Source organism: Ambystoma mexicanum, chromosome 3p (genome assembly GCF_040938575.1).
Source record: "Ambystoma mexicanum isolate Mex_15411 chromosome 3p, UKY_AmexF1_1, whole genome shotgun sequence".
Lineage (NCBI taxonomy): Eukaryota > Metazoa > Chordata > Amphibia > Caudata > Ambystomatidae > Ambystoma > Ambystoma mexicanum.
The window spans coordinates 1,097,931,656-1,097,945,969 of record NC_090925.1 but is presented as its reverse complement, the minus strand read 5'-3'; the positions used below and the strand labels follow the sequence as shown (position 1 = coordinate 1,097,945,969).

General features: G+C 42.2%; 1 protein-coding gene across 1 annotated transcript in view; it reads right to left on the bottom strand.

The window, feature by feature from the left end:
* Positions 1-293, bottom strand: part of YIPF5 (Yip1 domain family member 5) — an 83,892-nt gene extending 83,599 nt beyond the window's left edge. The window contains exon 1 of the mRNA XM_069652455.1: positions 77-293. The gene's annotated coding sequence lies outside the window, so the exon portion shown is untranslated. The remainder of the gene's footprint in view (positions 1-76) is intronic.
* Between the last annotated feature and the right edge of the window lie 14,021 nt (positions 294-14,314).

Genomic DNA, 14,314 nt, shown 5'->3' with positions numbered 1-14,314 from the left:
CAGACACTGATGCTCATCTTTAGCTTGCGACTCGTGGGGAGTTAAGTTCCAGTGCTAAGCAGACACGAATTCTTACCTCTATTATCAAAAGTCAAGCAAAATAGCTGTCTCTAGTAAGTTCCCATCAGAGAAACGGACCATGACAAAGCCCCGCCTTCACTTCATCACGTGACTTTTTCAGCACGTTCCTTTCCCTTCCATGCACTGAGCGTCCCACGTCACCTTCTCCCACATCATGAGCTGGAACCCGGAAGGCGCTGGCTGCCATGCTGGCAGCCGGTGTTGTATGCAATCAGGCTCCTCCAGTAGCCCCGCCCTCGGAGCTACCAGGTGGGCGTGGTTTCGATTATTACGGAACACCCGGTTCTGCCCTCTGTTACGGTGACTCCCTTTTCATAGTATGATATCAGGCTTTACACAGAGGGCAGGGCCAGTCTTTAGTTTGGACACATCTAAAGGAAAGCTGGTTATAACTCCCTGGTGCTTAGACACGGGAAGCAGGATGTCATACTATTGAATATCCACAACAAGCATTCTATGCGGGCAATCAGTGTGCTTTTAAGTAACCAATATTTGAGTGCGGGAATTCTAACCCAAATCTCTCAAGGCTATGAATCTAGACACTTAGCCACAAGGTAGGCTGACCAGACGTGCTGGTATTGAAGAGACTGCCCCGGTATTTGGTGCTCTGTCCCTCTTGCTATGAATCTAGACACTTAGCCACAAGGTAGGCTAACCAGACATGCTGGTATTGAAGAGACTGCCCCGGTATTTGGTGCTCTGTCCCTCTTTCTCAAGGTTATGTTCCCATTGGAAAATGCACTGGTCGTGGTTTTTTGTTGTAGGTCTTCATAGGCGACAGGCAGGAATGCATAATCTTGCACAGAAGAAATGCTTGCATTTTACAACTTAAGATAGTGTTAGATAAAGTAATTCGAATATGTGTTTCTTTGAATAGTAACACAAACCCTCTTCTCATTGAAAGGCTAAGCCACTTTTAAGAGTTAGTCCTCCGTTTGTATTAGTTGCCATGTCCTGTTTTTTTTTACTTTTGAAATCTGGTCAACCTACCACAAAGATACTAGGTAGGCATGAACACCAGCTCCTGTACTCTGTCATGTTGGAGCTGATATCATACAACAAATGAAGTGTTACTGTTAAAGGACACTTGTACCGCGCTCAGTCACCATCGGAATGGTCCCCTGGCGCTCTGTTGGATCGGAAAAGAGAGTGTGGAGGGGGTTAGTAGAGTATAGCGGGAATATGTAGCATGAGAGTTGTGATGTTCTCCTGATAGCCTCAGTTCTCTTTGCATCGTTTGCGATTTTCGGGTCGGTACAATTTCCATGTGCTGTTGTGCATGGCTATGTGTTTGTTTTGTTGCAGTGTGGTGAAGTGTGTGTGACTGCTGTGCAGAGATGTGGTTTTGTGAGTTTGCGTTAGAGAATTATATGCAGAAATTGAGTTTTAGTGTTTGGTTATTAGAGATTTTTCTTACCTCGCCGCTTTGGACTACTGTGCTCATCTCTGTCTTGCCTGTGTGTTGGATATTATGTGGCAGTTTAATTGACAGGAACTGCATAGGGTGGTGGCTTTCATCTGTAGCTTTCTTGTGGTTTGTGTGCAGGAGAGGTTGTGAGGGCTGCACCCGGGCTAGAGATGATTAGCGGATTTGGGTGCCTCCCTGGGTTTCTTGTGCGGGATATCCCTACCTACTGGAGGTCGGTGTCCTGAGGCCTCTTGCGTTGCCAGTACTGGTTGATGCTCCCCCGTCGGTGTCTGGGGGTCCTGTTTCCAGGGTATTGATTACAGTGGGGTTGTAGGGAGTAGTTCTTTCTCCCTTGTTTTTTTTTTTCAATGGAAGTTTTTTGGGATGAGCTCTGTTTCCCGTGGAGTCTTTGGTTTTTCTAGTCGTTCCCTTCTGATTTTGATGTGAAGAGCCAAGTTTTAAGTAGTTTTCTGAATTTCAGGTGATACTTTGCATTGCCTATGTTTTTTGGGAGGCAATTACATTTTTGCTGCCAGGTTGGAGAATGACGACCCTCCCAATTTTCTTTTATTGTATGGTTTTGGTTTTAGGCTAATGTCGCTGCTTGATCTGAGTGGTCTTGCTAGAAGGTAGATGCTTAATTTTCTTTTGTAGGAATTCTGCTCCTTGGCCGTGGATTGCTCTATGTGTTATGCACATAGTTTTAAACTTTATTAGTTGTTTGATGGGTAGCCAATGTAGCATTTCTAGCGCTGGTGTGATCCCTTCATGGTAGTCTGAGCAGGAGTCTGGCTGCTGCATTTTAGATACGTTGTAGTTTCATTAGAAGGCGTTTCAGCATTTCAAGATGAAGGCTGTTGGCATAGTCTATTCTGGCTTTGATGAGGGAGATGATGGTGAGTGTTTTATGGGTGAAGGAAAGGAACAGTGGTATCCTTTTTACTGTGTGCAGTAGAAAGAAACATTTCTTGATTATTGCGTTTACTTGTGGTTCTATTGTTAGTTTTTTGTCCATCAGGACTTCAAGATGTGTTACTGATGTCGACGGCGTCGGTGCTGTTCCTAGTTCTGTCGGCCATGGGATGTAGTGGTTGTTTTCCACATTTTTGGCTGTAAGCATTATTTCTGTTTTGCCTGAGTTTGAGGCTGTTTGTGTTCATCCAACTGTAGAGTTCTTGTAAGCAGTCTTCCAACATTGTGTTTTCTTCATGTGTGTCTTGTATTTTGTATATGATTTGTGTGTCATTGGCGTAGTTGTAGCATGTGAAGCTGTGTCTTTTAATTAGCTTGATAGCAGAGTCAGGATGTTGAAGAGCAGTGGAGATAAGGACGATCCTTGTGGTACTCCACAGGTGTTTTCCCTTGGAGTGGATTTAAAAGGTTTAATCCACGCAGTTTCTGTTTGATCCATAGTATTGCTAGGTCAGTGATTCCTATTTCTTCCAGTCCTTGATGAGGATGTCGTGGTTGACTGTGTCGAATGCTGCAGAGAGGTCCAGAGGTATGAGAGCTGAGCTTGTGTCGGAGTCTACATTTGTCTTTAGATCGTCCCCGATTGAGAGGAATGTTGTTTCTGTTCCTCTCGTAGGTCTGAAACCGACTTGTGACTGGTCCAGCAGTTGGTGTTTTTTCTGTGGAAGGCATAAAATAGTTTTCAGAAATTGATTAGCAGAGTTTGCTAATTAAAATGTTCTTGATTAGCAAACACACACATTTGATTAGCAATGTGGTACTAATATTTTTAATGTCAACATAAGTTATTTGCATCCAAAACATAAAATGAACATCAATACAGCATTTTTGTGTACCGCTGAAGTAAGGTATTAGTGAGACAAATCAAGCCTTGCAAATTCTTGAAAATTCTACTAGTAGACCTGCAGGTTAAGTAATTTTTTTTTTCATTATTTGTTATGGCTGTATCAAAACAACCTTTCAAAGTTTTTACATGTTGAACATAATAAAATTATATAAAACGTTTTACAATACAAAATTCAGTACTTTTACACCATAACCGCTGTTATAACTCAACTTAATGTGCAATTCAACATTTTCCATAAAAACTCATTTGCTTCATTTCAACTTAACCTACATACATACACCCTAACTTGTCAAAGGATTTCATTATTATCTTTTACATTCAGATAGCTGATTTTTCCCCAACGTTCTTAATTCATCACAATATTATCTATTCACTGTGTCCAAGTTGGTCACATTTTCCCACGTTATTTTTCTCATTCATATTTGATTTTTCCATTAAATTTAAAGACTGTACAAACATAATCATTGCTAAATTCATTTTTGTTGATTGGCTATTATACAAGGTATTCCATATACATCAGAGTCCAGTATACAATACCCTTCAAACATATGTTTTAAAAAATGTACTCTTATTTTACATAAAGCCGGGCAACCAGATGTTTTATTGACTCCATTTGCTGCGGAACCAAAAATAATCTACATTCCCCATTCTGACTGTGTTTTCGCATGGAGAGAAACTCGTTAGTATGACATAGATTAAACCGTATTCTCATCTAGGATAATCTATTTTTAGGGTCCGGGAAGTTTACCATATACTGTTCTACACTATGGAGTTCTTTAATTCTGTATGATTGGTTCTTAAACACTCTCAATTTCATACATAATTCTCTTGTTTTAATCCAATCACTCAACCACAATTTCATTTGAGCTCTTTCAGAATTGGTAATGAGGAGGTTTTTATCAATGCCAACCTCCTCCATGAGCGTTTTATTCTTCCTTCGCCAGCTCACTATTTTGCTACTTTCTGTCTCTAGTAAATATTTTCCCAATGTGAACATAACAGAATTTTTAGTTGCTACCAACAAGTACTTCCGAAACAGTGAGAGTAATTTCCAAATATAAACGGCATGTAAAGATAACATGCCCATTTCATGACGTATAAGGCAAACAAACAGTTTGAGGCAAACCACAGACATCCTTCCAAAACTGTCCCTCCATTTTTTACCATAATGGCTGCGGTATGTATTCTCTCGTTTCTGCCCCATAAACCAGGATTGGAGTAACTTTTTTGTTTGAAAAATATCATTGCAGGCAGTAGCAAAAATTTTCCGTATTTAGCGTGTATGACCCTTGTATGAGATATACCAGTTCTTAATTTTTGCTCTAGATCTCAGAAGTATGGTTTGTCATTCAAATAATTACTGATTGAGATCCCCAAATACTTGTACTCAGGAACTACCTCCAACTTGGCATTCTGTAAATCCCATGTCCTTGTTTTGCTATCCAGTCCCTTTTTCATGCCTAAAATTATTACTTTACATTTTGATTCATTTTCAGTACATTTGCATCAGCAAACTCGCCAAGACATGACAGAAGAGCACGTAATCCCCTCGGGATTCTTGCCAACAGCACAAGGTCGCCGGCATAGAACAACAAGGGGATCACCTGACCTTCCAATCGTGGGGCATCTGAAACAACTTTCATAAAGTCATGGTGCACTGCAGAGATGAAAAAATTAAACAGTGTGCTGGCCAATATGCAGCCATGCTTTAGGCCTCTATGAGTTTCGATCGGTTCTGATAACATCTCGTCCAATGATAACCTAATTTGGACTGTGGTTTTTGAATGAGGTTCATTTATCTAAAAATTCTGGAAAGTTCCCTCTAATCAACTTTTTTATTAGTACACCTCTGCATACTGAATCAAAGTCTGCCTTAAAATCAATAAAGGCAAGATATACTGGTTGGGCCTTCAGCTGTTCCTGCTTTTTATAATTTCCCGAATATGCAAATTAATGGCAGTGCCCATCCCTGGCATGAAGCCGGTTTGATTAGGGTCTCTCGTTCCAGCCATGTCCAACCATTTATTCAGATCCCTTAAATAACAGCCTCATAAACAATTTGCTCAGGATGTCAAGAAGAGATATAGGCCTATAATTAGACGGGTCAGCATTGTCTCCCTTCTTGTAGATCAGGATGGTAATTGACTTTCTCCAAGGAGGGGGTACACGCCGAGTCCTTGCAACCTGTTTAAATATGATCATGAACATTTGGGCCCAAGCCAATGGATGTTGCATTATCATGTAATTTGACAAATCATCAGGCCCAGGTGCTCGAGATGTTGATAACTGAGAGATATAAAACAAAATGTCATCTAAATAAAAGTGAAAATCCCCATTTTGCCAGCTCTCACTATATTCACTGTAGCCCACCACATTAGTATCAGCATATAAGGATTCATAGAAAGTAGCCCACACCCCTTCAGGAATTGAATTCATTTGGGACACCATCTGCACTCTACCCTGTGTATTTTTTAGGAGAGACCAGATTTTTGCAGAGTTTTTGGACTTCAAAGTAAATAGCATACTCTCTGCATCCGTTTGATACATTAGTGCATGTCTTGCTCTTACCAGTTCTTATATTTGCACCTGAGAGTTTTGAGTTGACAAATTCTTTCATTGATACTTAACTTTTGTATCTTTCTTTTATCAGCTCTAAATTGAGTTTTCCGTATAGCCACCTCATTATCATAAGAGTGTAACTTTTTCTTTAATGGATTTTTAGTCATGTTCTTCTTGACTTTAAATATTTGCATTTCATCTACATATGACGCATATTTCTCTATGCTCAATACAGAGCAATCATTGTAGGCCCGCGTCAAATTGTCATTCAGGGTCTCCAATGATTGTGGTGGCCATTAAAATCTGTTTTGAGAAGTGTTCAAGTTCATGTTACATGCTAGTGAGGTATTTTGCCTTTTCCCACCACAACTCCAAGACCATTGTGCTGTCACAATATCATGATCACTTACAGTTTGAGAGACAACCTTAAACTCAGATATTTGAGTGAACAATTCAACATCAGCGAAAATATAATGAAGCAGGGCCTCTTGCTTTCCTCTATGCCATGTACTATGCGGGGGCATATCACCCTGTTTGGATCCATTGAGCCTCAATAAATGGCACTCCTTCATCAACAGAGTCCATCGTCTCACTACAGGTGATACAATTCCCCCAGACTGTTCCATGCAATTTATGTTTAAATCACCTGTAATTATTACATGTTCGCAATTGCAATCCAATACAGCGATGTTCAACAGATCCTCTTGCATCAAAAAACTCATCGTCTGCAATTGCTGCATGATTCCAATAAACATTAATCAGACTGATGGTTTTAGTCTTTGTTTTAATTTTCACCATTTGGACCAAACTATTGGGGGATGACCATGGTTCCAATTTGATGTTGGAAGATGTTTTAATGGCAACCATGAGTCTAGCCATTGACCTGCCTTTTACTGGGACAATAGCAGGAACCAGGGTTACAATATGTTTATCCCACACATGAGGTGTGGAAAGCCATATTTCCTGAAATGCCACAATATCATAATCCTGCAACAGGCTGTCTCTCGAACTAGTCAGATGTTTAAAACCTCTTGTATTCCAAGAGGCTAGAATACAAGGAAAAGAATTGTGAGCTAGTTAACATTGTTTCAGTCTTGCTTCGTGAGTATCATTCATAAGACCAGTGCCTCCTGTCAGGTCCACCTGTTGATTTATTAATTGAGCCTTTTGTTCAATGAGAGTTCTTGATATATTGATTCCCTAATGTAGGAACGTGTTGGTGGTCGAAAGAGGAATGATTTATTAAAATAAATCCCAGTTGGTACAATTCTGATCTAGCCTGCCACAATGCATTCTTAACAAGTCCCGACTTCATCCATAGTTTCACCACAGATAGATCATGTTGGTGTTCGAATTCTATTTGATCTATATCCCCATATTAAGTAATTTAATGTACCTACTCAACCTAAAAGAAATGCATATGACCTATCGAAACGGGTGACAATGTAAATGCGCTTTCTGTAAGGTGGTCCATGTCACCACAAACCCACTTTATGTTTGGCACACTGCTGTCAGCTAAGCGCAGTGAAACATTTGACATTTACTGCAAAAAAGTCTCTGTCATATATAAGTTTCAAACAACCCATGCAAATGGGAGTGGGCGAGTGAACTTTGCGAGCTCTGTCTGAGTGTCTGTATAAGGCAAGGTGCAACAAAAATATAGATATGATAAAAAGGCTCAAAAAACAGGCCAGCTCTCTCCTGCAGGTGCTAATATGCAATGCAATCATAATCATAAAGCAAAGTGAGCTCTGGAGGCTAACTACAGTGTGTTGTATTGCAGGAGATATCTCGACATACAGTTTGGATGGAACGATTGATCATTCTTTTGTGTAAACATCTATTAAAAGCAGTTGCCATGAAATTATGTACATTTTCCAAAGTGTTCACTTGTCAATGTGATGCAACTTCCCCAACAAAGAAAAATGTAGTGGACACTATGAGATTTAGATACACAAACTTAAACATTACTGTAAATGATGGAGACAATGCAGTGTTTTACAGAAGCAATACTGTAGGTATGCATTATAGAGCAACTTAAATTGTTAGGAATAGAATTGCATGACTGTTTTTAATAAAATTACACATACTGGTCTTTGCCAAAGAGGATATAGATAGCTAATAAAATATAATCCAGATCAATTCTATTTTTCAATTGTTAGAAGAAGAAAACACATCTTCCCTAATACTCCCACACAGGCCTTTGGCACTTAAGAGCGAAGGAGATTATTAGTATTGCACTCTCTCCATTAGCCCATTTGAACTTGCAGTGAACAGAGAAGAGAGTAGCAAGAGCTTTGAGAATAACAGAGAGAAATTCAGAGTGAGCAGTGCTTTCATTGAGCTGGGTAACTTAAACTTAGCTAACTTTGCTACACAAGCGTCAATTTAATTAGCAAACCAACAGAATTGCATAGCAAATTGCTATGCGACACTGCATATTTTATGCATTGCATACTATGTGTTCTTGTTTTATTCCATAGATGTAGTTTTGATGGGAAGGGGATGTTTGATATGGGTCTGTAGTTGGAGAGGTGTTCCATGTTGCCTGCTGTGTCCTTGAGAAGTGGTTTGATGTACGCCTATTTGAAAGATTGAGGTAATTTCTCTGTTGAGTGTGATACGTTGAAGAGGTTTCTGCAGTATTCCAGAAGTACCTTGTGTGAGGATTGATTTGTATGTGTCTGCAGGGCAGGGGTCCATGTGGGAGCTTGCTTTGTTGCTAATTCTTACCAGCTCGACAAATGTCTCTGCTGATATTTGGGGGAAGCTTTGGAGTTTGCTCCAATGTTCCTCGGTTGGGAGGGTGGGTTGTGTGTTTTGGTTTTGGTTGACCGGTCTGCTTTGTTTGATTTGGTGGATGGCGCTGATTTTGTTTTTGAAGTGGTCCGCAAGGTTGTTGCATAGTTTCAGTGTGGGTGCCAGTATGTTGTTGCAGCCAAAGGGGGTTTGTTTATGATATTGAACAGTTCTTTTTTGGTGTTTGTGGCTTTGGTGATTCGGTTGTTGTAGTATTTCTTTTTGGGTTTATAGATTTCCTTTTTGTATGAAAAGATTTGTCATTGAAATTGTGATTTGTTTGCCTGGTCGTATTTTTTTCCTCCATTGTAGTTCGAGCTTCTTGTTTTTATTTTTCATGGCGCTGAGGAGCACAGTAAACTATTTTGCCATTGTTCTATTGCACGATGGGGGGAAAAAGTTTTTCCTTGGAGATATTGTCAATTGTTCCAGTGATCCATCTATGAAGTAGTTTTGGTTTTCTGTCGAGGTAGGCTTTGTTCAGGTTCGTGGTTGGTGGTTTTGTCATTTTGAGTTGTTCTACTAAGTTGCTAGCTTTGATGGTCCTCCAGTATCTTTTCATGATAGTTGGCAGTTTGTTGGGCTGTTTGGCTGCTTTCACTGGTAGCATGATCACAAATGGAATGAGGAGGTGATCACTCCAGAGGATCTGTATTGGTGGTGCCGTGGTGATGAGGTTTTTGTGGGCGAATATTGCATCGAGTGTGTGTCCCGCCATGTGTGTTGATCCTTTGACCAGCTGATGTAGTACCATTGTCTTCAGTTTTTTGGCTAAAGATTTTTGTGAGTCAGCAGTTTCTTCTTCAAACCAGATGTTGAAATCCACGAGGATTATCAGTTGTTCCTGCTCGATAGCTAAGTTGATGATGGCTTCTCTGAGGGTGTCCACGAAAGTTGCATCGTATGTTGGTGGTCTGTAAACCAGACATAATTTAAGGCTTGTTTTGTGGTTCACTGTCAGGTGAAGGATTAGGGATTTGCAGTGAAGCCCTGACTCTGTCCCTTCCTCCTGAATGGCTGTTTGGTGGAAACACCATATATGTCTCTGTTGTTCCCTTTCCACCTGACTGGCTGTTGGGTGGAAATGTCATATATGGCTCTGGGGCTGCCTCCTGTCAGACTGACTGGAGCCTTCCCAGGTGTTGTGTGTTGTGGGTATGCCCTAGGGGTGGGACCTGTGTGAATGGCGTCTGAAGGGTCCAGACTTGGTGAGAGTCTGAGGTCCACTTCAGTTGTGGAGGTGGGGTCGCTAGAAGCCATCCATCTAGAGGTCTGTGCTGCAGCACTGAAGAACTGAAAGTCAGGAAACCGCGACATTCCGGACCCAACACCAAAAGTGACCTATGCACCCGACGCCGCCAGAAGTTATTGAAGGGTCCAAGGGTCTTATCTTCATCCACCAAGCCTTTAAGGAGATCACAGCAAGTTTCTTCTTCACAGGACTTCTACAGTCAGAGAAATTGTTGGCGAAAGGAAAGCACCCCCGTGAGGAGCCAAGCTGCTGCCATTCTGAAAGTCTTTGGTACATTTTTATTCTTCGACTCAGCATCCCAGTGGCTCCTTCTCCAAAGGGGGTCCATCCTCGGAGGGAATCGTCGAGTAACGCCTGAGAAACTCTGCAACTTCGCCTGCCATGGCACCATAGGTACTGTAACGAGGAAGGGCATCTTCTAGCCTCCGGAGTCATCCAGGGGTCCCAGATTAGTCTTGGATCCTGTTCTCCTGTGGCCTCTTGGGCACTTTGGGGTGGTGGAACCTTTTAAAAGAAAGCACAATGTTATTGAACAATATCGGACTAGGCAACATAAGTTACTCCCTACATTTTCTATTACAGATTACCCAGGTGGGGGGATCCTCACTCAGAATTACTTGTCTAGTCTAAAGAAAGCATTCTGCCACTGTTCATAAATAACCTGCCTTTCTTTCCTATTCTATGCTGGTTACACCTTTTTTTAAAGAATTCTCCTGTCATTTAAAACTGTCTGCAGTTAGTGCAGTTCTTACTGAATTTAAGTAGTGTGTGGTACCACCTAGAGTGTATAAATGTACCAGTATTCCATGTACAAATTGTTAATATTTATATGTATATTTGGTATAAGCAAGGCATAAAATAAGCAGTCTCGCATAGCAATTTGCTATGCAATTCTGTTGATTTCGTAATTAAACTGACAATTGTGTAGCACAGCTTGCTATTTAAATGACCCTGTTCAACATAAGCACAGCTCACCCTGCATTCCTCTCTCACCTTCATGGGTCTCTCCACCCTCTTTTCCCTGTTGACTGCAAGTTCAAAGGAGCTAAACGAGAGAGAGCGCAACAGTAATAATCTACTGGTGATAAATACCACTTTCATGGTTGTGCAAGGCTGAAATGGTGTGCTTTAGCCACCCTGGCTTTGGATGGAGGTTATTAGCAGCCCTGCCCTCACCATAAAGTGGTATTTAATGCTTTATTGAAAATCATATCAATGACAGGCAAGGGCCATCTTGTCCACCTGACAATTACCCTGCCTGCTGCAACAGTCTGAGGCTATGACTTTTCCTTTAACATTATTAACTTTTTGATTCATGAAATTTCTGAACGTCTCCTTGCAGAGCAATGATGGGTAAGGGCTGTGGATCATGCGATATATGGGACACTGACCTGTGCATCACTTACTGGACCCAGCTTTACAGAGCCTTGCACTGAAAGCCTGTTTTCAGAGCCTTTTTACCACATCTATATTTATTTTTGTGCATTTATGCAGCTAACCTTTGAATTTTACAAACACTCATCCCCCTGTCTCACTTCAGCAGTACACAAAAATGCTGTGTTGCTGCTCCTTTTATGTCTTGGGTACAATTAACTTCTGGTGACAATTAAAATATTAATACAAATTGCTAATCAAATTAGTTTGTTTTCTAATCAAGAAATGTTTAATTAGCAAACTCTGCTAATCATATTTTTAAAACTGATTTATGCCTTGTATAAGTATCAAATCTTATTTTATATAAAGAAGATGTGTTATCACCTAACATAATGTTGACATTCCTTTATGGGGGCATTGGCGAAACACTGTACTTAGGAACCTGCCTGCATCACCTCCTGAAAGCTTAAACCTGGCTGCTCGCCACATTTTACCAAATTGAGAACCTTGCTGGGGCTGTTCTGTGCCTTTACCCTACAATATAAGGGGCAGAAGTACAGATATCCCCTCCAGGCTTTACAACTTCTGTCACACAGAAGGTTGTAAATCTCAGTGGCATTTCTGGACATTGATCTTGGTTTTTGATTTTTTGTTAATTTTGGTTTTGTCTTGTAGTTATTCTGTTGGTCTGCTTCCATGTTGCTAACAGGATGTGATGGGTGCTCCGACAGGGTTTACCCCGTTGTTAAAACTGTCTATTTTATTAATAATTTTTGGGTTGCTGATTTCTTCAGCTGATCCTTCTTCTTTTATGTTTTTTGTGGTTGTTGGGGGTGTCCTCGTGTTTTTGTGATATAAGGGGTGAGTGCGTTGGTTTCGTTATTTTCCCTTGTTAGAGTTTCTCTTCTTTTTCTGTGTGGTTCCAGTATGTGCTTGACGTGTCTAGTGATGTCGGTGGTGTTGAGATGTTGTGGAGTGTGGTCCGTTGCGAGTTACGGTCGGATATAGTGACTTTTCTTCTCATGATGTTTGCTCAGTTGGCTGCAGTGTTTGTAGGAGTGCGTTCTGTATTTGTGGCAGTTTCTATTGGAAGAGGATGTGGTTCCATTTGGTTTGTTCCATTTTTCTTTGGCGATATCCTGTTCTGTGCCATGGCATGTTGTGGTCCTTAATGTTAGGTTGGTGGAATTTGGGTCACAGAGACAGTAGCCCGCCTGTAGGGGCTTGCAGGGTTTGGATTGTGGCAGTTTTTATCATCTTCCGTTGTGATTATAGGTATAACAGTGTACTCTTGGTGGCCTTGTGACTTTGTACCTGGGTTATTATCCACAGGTGGTGGTGATAGTGGGGGGCTGCTGTTGAGAGACTGCCTAGGGCAGTGGTCTTCAAACTTCATTGGCCTGGGCCCCCCCATAGCACAATTTGGGCAGGCTGCCCCCCCAAAAAATGGCAAATGGACAATATATTAAAATTGCTATGAACTATTGTGCGCCATCACCGCACCCTAGTCCCTGGGCTCCCCCACCTGCTCCCATCACTGTCGCTGGGCTCCCTCATCCCACTCCTACCCAGTCCCTGGGTTCTCCCCACCCATCTCAGACGCCAGGCTCTCCCCACCCTGCACCCACCACTATCCCAGTGCTCCCGCCCATCCTGTTCCCACCAAAGTCCTCCCACCCCGTTCCCAACACAGTCCAAGGGCCAGTGGGAGCTGGTGAATTTTTTTAATGGAGGGGCATAAATAATTCCCACAAAAATGCCATAGCGACCGAGTGCAGCGAGGGAGCCCGAACCAATCAAGGGGGGTTTTGGGGGTACAACCCTCCTTCCCCATCTACCCCCACTCGCCAAAATCAGCTCAACTGACCAAAACAAACAAACACACACTCACACAGCAATCACTCTATCATTCATGCAAGCACCCATCACCATACACTCACTCATAACACAAGCATACACGCATCCATACACATTTAAATAAAAAATAAATGAACATAAACGTACCTTCTGCAGGGGCCTGCGGCGCGTGGGTGCTGAAATGCCCTGCTCCATGTTGCTCTGTCCGTATGTGCCAGGAGGCGCAGGAACTCCTTCTCGCACATACAGACATGCAGTGCCCCAGCCAGCATGTCCAATGAGCTATGCAAGGCTGGGGAAGCAAAACGCCCCCAGCCTTGCATGGCTCAGTGAGCATGTGCGGCTGGGGACCTGAACTGTCAAAAGCTAAGCCAGTCCAGGAGCCCTCCCTCAGCTGGAAAAAAGCAGCTGAGGGAGTGCTCAGTGTTTCACTGGGGTGGCTCCTCCATAATGGGTGAGGGAGCCACTGGGTGGATGTCCCTTCGCCCATTATGGATGAGCCGCCCGGCTATGCAGCTAGTAGTTTGGACTATTGTTGCTGAATGAATGTTCTTTAAATATCACAATTTGCTTACATTTTAACAAAAAAAAACCCTGGGTACTATTCAAACAGCCTGTGAGTAAAGGAATGAATATCCATTTGCAACTGCGGGGCACTTTTTAATTGGTGCCTTAGACAGTATCATGGTCCAGTCCAACCATGTGAGCCTCACCTGCCCATTTCCTCTAAAAAAAAAGAAAGTTTTCTTTTTTTTTTAACATTTCAAGCTGGGCTCCCGCGCCCCACAGTTTGAAGACCTCTGGCCTAGGGTGTCCTTATTCTGTGGTAGGAATGAGTTGGAAGTGGTAGGAGGGTCCCCGGCCTGATATGATTCTAAGGACATGGGTAATTTGCTAGGCGTGTGTGAGAAACCAAAGGGTGTCTCACTTGCTAGTCTACGGGGATCTCTCTCTCAGGTGGGCAGGGCACGGCCATCGCCTTTGAATCTAGACCCTGGGGGTGGACCAGTGCGGGAGGATCACCTGGGTGAGGGATCCTACTCCATCCTATTTTATAGGATTCTCCGACATTCTAACTCCCACCCACCCCCCTTTCTTCACAAACACCGGCCTGATAAAGAGGACTGAGAGAAAAGAGGCTAACCCTTACATATACTGTTGGACA